The sequence below is a fragment of the Gallus gallus genome, chromosome 20, assembly GCF_016699485.2.
Source record: "Gallus gallus isolate bGalGal1 chromosome 20, bGalGal1.mat.broiler.GRCg7b, whole genome shotgun sequence".
Classification (NCBI taxonomy): domain Eukaryota; kingdom Metazoa; phylum Chordata; class Aves; order Galliformes; family Phasianidae; genus Gallus; species Gallus gallus.
Genome location: NC_052551.1, coordinates 14,231,767 through 14,237,714, shown reverse-complemented (window position 1 = coordinate 14,237,714; position 5,948 = coordinate 14,231,767). Strand labels below are relative to the sequence as shown.

At 45.9% G+C, this 5,948-nt stretch overlaps 1 long non-coding RNA gene across 1 annotated transcript; it reads right to left on the bottom strand.

Moving 5' to 3' along the window:
• Nucleotides 1-313: 313 nt before the first annotated feature.
• LOC121107327 lies at nt 314-4,216 on the bottom strand. Its single transcript, XR_005841249.1, has 2 exons — nt 3,798-4,216; nt 314-2,821 (listed from the first exon to the last, which is right to left on the bottom strand). It is a non-coding gene; the product is annotated as an uncharacterized LOC121107327 (long non-coding RNA).
• Between the last annotated feature and the right edge of the window lie 1,732 nt (nt 4,217-5,948).

The window sequence follows — 5,948 nt, the reverse complement described above, 5'->3', positions numbered from 1 at the left end:
CGGTTTTAACCTAAGCAGCCATTTCCCTGACAAGGCCATGGGGGCCAGCAGCAAATGGCTCGCAACATCCGTCTTGATGACCATCTTTCCCCTAAACGCATGCAGGCAGAAATGACCGGAGATGCCGGAAGCTAATAAAAAGCTCTTTGACATTCTACAACAGCTGGACATCTGTAAGACAACCAAAAGAAAATAAATGCAATGCTATGTGTGGGTACTCACAAACATCCACCCGCCTTTCACCAAATTTCAGATCCGGGGCGCTAAGGTGAATCAAAAAACGGTTGGATAGAAACCAAACAGCACACTTCTGTTAACATTAAGGCAGGAAGTCTTTATTAGCAATTCCAGAAAGCACAGAGGATATTTCCAGCATAACAGCTTCGAAGATGACACAATTCAGACTCCACGCTAGTTCCACAGATACCGCACACTCAGCAGTAACACACAAGATGATAAACACAGACAGACCCCCGTGTCGCTCCAGGTCCATATGCTCTCCGAGACGGATACTAAAGATTTCCAGTCTTCTATTCCAGGCTCGCTTCTACTCCATATGATTCTTTGAGCAGCATGACGGTCAATCCAGCAGCTTTCAACTTCATCCAGGCGTCTTCCTAAATCACCCTCTATAAAAGTTTTCTTCATTCACAAATGCTCAATAGCAGAATGCCAGGTATAAGCCCTGCGTTCATACCAAAATCGTAATGTAGACACACTCACTCAAGAGGCATTTTTATTACAACGTAAGATGCAACGAGAAATCTCCTAACTCGCACAGCCAGGATAACAATGGTTACATATTTTAAAACATAACATACAAACATTAATTACATTGCAAGAAAGATGGGTGGAATTCCAAGACATTATTAACACATTGCCCCACCCTACTGTCATGGTCCTAAAGAAGCAGCGCGGTTCTCTGGTCAGTGTTGGATGAAGGTGATCAGCATACCTCGCTGAGAGCTTCCAACTTCAGAAGGTCAGGCTTGCATTGTGTCGCAACAGCAACTTCACTTCCTTATGCTCAGCAATGGCAGCTCTGCCTCCTTATGTTCATGGGACTGCATATTCAGTTACAAAGAGAAACTCCGCTGACCTTCAATGGACCTTCCATTGTGTCATCAGCTCTCCGCCCTTATCTTCCTTGTACTCACAGACCTCACGTTCCACCACTTTCTGTGTTCCTTCCCAACTTGGCACATACTATGAGGTCCAGATTTATACTTCCCTTGATACAATCCACCCTTTTCTATATGTTATGCAAAGGCTTTTGCTTTCAGTGCCCAACTGTCAAGTAATGTGTTCCAGAACTATTTCCCCATTTCTACCTGACATTTCACACGGTACCTCTTCTAGGTGGAGCACTCATCTAGCATTTTTCAATAGCACCAGAAAGAACACCTCGCACCTATGCAGGTTATCACAATGAGGATCGTCAGTACAACTACAGCTGGTCACTTTAGCCACACAAAGTTAGGCAGCCAGTTACAAAGCTTATTCCACATATCCATGATTCCAGCAGAAGGGTCATGTAAGGAGACTTGGTGTAGCTCTCAAACGCCTCTCCAAATGGCTTATAAATCACTCTCTATGTGTACATTTCAGTCCATGTAAGCGCAGTGACTTCGGTTAATAATCATAGAGACCCCTCATACCTTTGCGGTAAGAATGTCGAGGGCCATTCTATTCTGCAAGACTGATTTACTCAGCGTGAGATCTCTGTCTGAAGACCCTGGATGGCTTCTAAACTTAGGTTCTCAATTCTTTCCATAGTGACTAATACATTCACAACTGCTTGTTCCAGTTCAGTGACTCCGACAGCTGAAAGTACCCATCAAATAAAACTATGGAATCCCATAGTCCTTTCAACTAGTGGAGTATTCCCTCTCTTAGTCTATAGCTGCATAGCTCTTAAAAATCCTCATGGTGGCTCTATGCAAGTGTAGATACTTGTGTGAGGCATCAGATAACCTGCTGTGCATGTCCCAGTCCAATTCAATGGGAGAATTTCACATGCGTATCTATTTCGCACACATCCACCAATACCCAAAGAGGAGCTGACAGTGTTTTTGCCTATGCTACATTGATGCAGTCCCCATGCCCGCTATAGCTAATATATCTTTATCTCCAGACTGCACTGTATTGTTAGTGGCCCTAGGATCACAGTACCTGCCTTGCTGCCATCGAGCGGTCTCATTATATCTCGTAAGCATCCCAAAATTGCCATATTCCCAACAACACCCTACACCTGACAGGTTCCTGCACCCAAAGTTTATATGGTTTGCACTGTTGTCATTCCTGTCTATAAAAATGGTTCAGGTATTAGTAATAATAACAACAACAAAAAAAAAAAAAAAAAAAAAAAAAAACAAGCAAACAAACAAATCAACAACCTTACTCTGATTTTCATCCACGCATTTACAATTTCCACCGTTTTCCATCTGATTTGTTACATAATTCAGTATTGTTCAATTTAGTGCAACTGCTGCGTAAATTGGCACACTTCCTACACTTCTTGGGAGAGTCATACAAACCCAACAGTCTGAAACACTAAAACCTTCCTTCAGCAAGATTTTCAATTAGTTTTACATACCTATTTTCCGGCCAAGCTAAAGCAACAGTTAAAACTATAGAAGACAGAAAAATATTAAGACATTTATTTTCTTAACATAAGTTTCAGAGCTCTTTTGGGGGTAGAGGTCCACTGAAGTTTTGAGGCCTTCTTTGCCCTGCAGCGACACGTCCATGAAAGCAGCTCCTAAATTCAGATTGCCAGGTGGGCGTTGACAAATAGTCAAAATGGTCCTTCCCGCTTCGACTAGGACAGTAGATTGGAAAGAAATGTAATATACTCATAACAGCCTGGAAAAATATCATGTAACAATCCATCAAGGCCTCAGACACTACTCCCCAAACAGCTACTTCTATTCCCCAGATCTGCCTCTGCAGGCTTATCAAACATTCAGTTAGTATTGAATGTGTGAAATTCACAAAAAGAAAAAAGAAAAACTCTGCATGAAGGCAAGAAATGCTGTTCAGCCATGAAGGAAAAAACAATCCAAAGTTTGATGTCAGCAAACCAAGGCACTGACAACCCATCACTACTTCAGAGCCCTAACCAATTTAGTGTGAGGACAAATGTGATGAGGGTGGGAAAAGCTGGATTTGGACTACTGTTGCCTTCTGCAACTGCAATGTTAACCTCCTGCATTAGCCCTAGTGTGCACTGACCAATTACCTGATCAGGGCCAAATGACTGCAGATGTACACCAACATGATGAGCAGTAAAATGGCGTCTATTCACTACTAAGCACAGCTTATATACCTTTACTTAAGCTATCGTGCCCTGTCCTGATTTGTCTGTACTGGATCTAACCCCTTACCACAATTCCTTATTTGGCTCCTATTGTCTCCTCATTCCTTTGACTTCTTATCTTGTTTACTACATTAACAAGGACAGTCTGTCTGAGCACAACAGCACCCTTTCACTATGCTTAGGGAGAGGCCTATCCCATACGGCACGTATCCCCGCAAAGCACCTACTACAATAGACTACATTGGGGAATATTTGGAATTTGGGCCAAAGGGCACACAGAGTAATCACTTATCCCTTGCCAAGCATCAGTGCACAACCAATGCACAAACACAAGAAGACATGTAAGCCCCATCGAATCTGGTAGTGGAGTCTTCAGTCCAACAAGAAAAGAAGAAACATTGGCATGTGGTACTGAACAACATGGGTTAGGATGAAATAAATGTAATTCCAGACACCCCAAATCATACAGGACACTCACACAATAGCTGTAGTGGAGCCTACATCTTCATTTTCCATCACACTTGGTCAAAGAACATCAGTTTACATTTCACTCAGTGTATCTCCAAAGAGGCATTGACAGGCAACATGAAACACAAGAAAATAGAGAAGAGTAACACTGCATAACAAGAAGACACATTACTGAACCTAAAAAGAAAGAACACCACCATGTTGACAGGGAGCAACAGAAGGCACTGACATCCAGCAGTACTGGAGAGCCCTAAGCCAGCTGGTGTGGGGACAGACCGGGTGAGTGATGGTCGAGCTGGAGTTGGACTCCATCAGGGAATACTTGGACTTGGCAAGCACTGGGAGATGGCAAAGCGCCAGGTGGCAAGGAGAGAAAAGGAATGTGCTGCCGATGGATGTGAGAGGCAGTGCCAGTGGGGCGTCCCCCGCTTCAAGGAGACGGCAGTACGCATGCGGGAGGTTCGGAACGCCTGTACGCATGCGCGAGATTGTAGACGGCAGTACGCATGCGCGAGTGTCGAGACGGCAGCACGCTTGCGCGACATTATGGACGTCAGTACGCATGCGCGAGATTATTGACGGTAGTACGCATGCGTGAGTCGCGAGACGGCAGTGCGCATGCGCGAGTGTCGAGACAGAAGTACGCATGCGCGAGCCCCCGAAACGGCAGTACGCATGCGCAAGGCGCCTGACGGCAGTACGCATGCGCGACATTGTAGACGGCAGTACGCATGTGCCTGTCGCGAGATGGCTGTACGCATGCGCCTGTTTCGATACTGCACTACACGTGTCAGTCTCGACACTGCACTCCGCATGGTCTCCTCTTTTTATTACGCATGCGACGGGAGCAGCTGCCGCTGGGAGCTGAAAGAGTCCGTTTCCGTTGCGGCCTCATGTGTATAACCGCCCGAGGGAATGGACAAGTTTCATCCTTGTTTGTAAAGGGGGAGAATATGGCCGAGTCGGCGGTCCAAAAATTGACTACTCAGCCGTACCTCTGTGCTTTGTAGAAACTGGCCCTATTTATAAATTTTCGCGCGCATGTGCGCTACTGTCTGGAGGACCACGGATTATTAAGATTGGCGGATTCCATGCGCACATGTACGAGAACGTACGCAAGTCACTTCCGCATGGCTTCGCGCATGCGTCATGCTGCCCCCGGCACCAAACTGGGAGGGACGCAGTTTTGCGGATTGGTCACGCGGTGGCAGCAGAGACCGCGGAAACATCTACGACGGGATTGGCGCGGACCGACCATCCTGGCAAGTTTCGGCAAACCCAGCAAACCTGTGCTAAGTGCTTATGGATACCTCTTAATAAATAAATAAATAATCGATTTGGTGTTGTCAGGCCTTTTTCTTTTTTTTTTTTTGCCTGTGTCTCAGGTGATGAAAAAAGTTGGTATCAATTGGACAGATGTGTGCAGTGAAGCCAGGGATGGTTTGGAACAATTAACAGAGCAAGCTAAAAGGGCCCAGCAACTTTTAGAAAAAACATAGTAGTAACTTCCATACCTGGCCTCATCCCTCTGAGATTCTGACCTTCAAGACCAGCAAGTCCAACCACAACCTAACCATACTACCTTAACCATCCACGGCTAAATCACGTCCCTGAGCACCACACCCAAATTTCCATTTGGGCCAATGTATGACTCCAGCTATGTTCATGGCTGGTGTCCCTTAGCAGCCAAGAGGCAGTTTCATGGTTCGGTGAGGCACAAGCTCCCTTCTCTGGCACAGCCAAGCCAGGTTTGCATATCCCAACCCCCAGTGCTCCTACTGCCTCAGGGGGGAAGCAGTGCTGGAAGGAGCCACACACCAAGCAGCCCTTCCCACACTACAGGGAGGAGGTAGTTTCTCTACAGGCTGAGAACCAAATAAAGGCAAGGTTGGGACAAACCAAAGCTGCCAGCTATTTATTCTAGCAGAGCAGGAGGAAGATAGTTTAATGCTTAGAAGAAAGCTCATTGCCTGATCATAAATGCAGTCTCTCTGTCAGCTCCAATGCTAGGAGAACAGAGTTACAGCTGCCTCTACTCCTATCCAAACCTGAGCAGCAGGGAACAACCTTGCATGCTGCAGTCCCCCCCTAGAACCTCTGTGCTTCCCCTGCACCAGTCAATGAGTTCACCCCAAGTCCAAAACTCAGAAGAAGCCAGTGC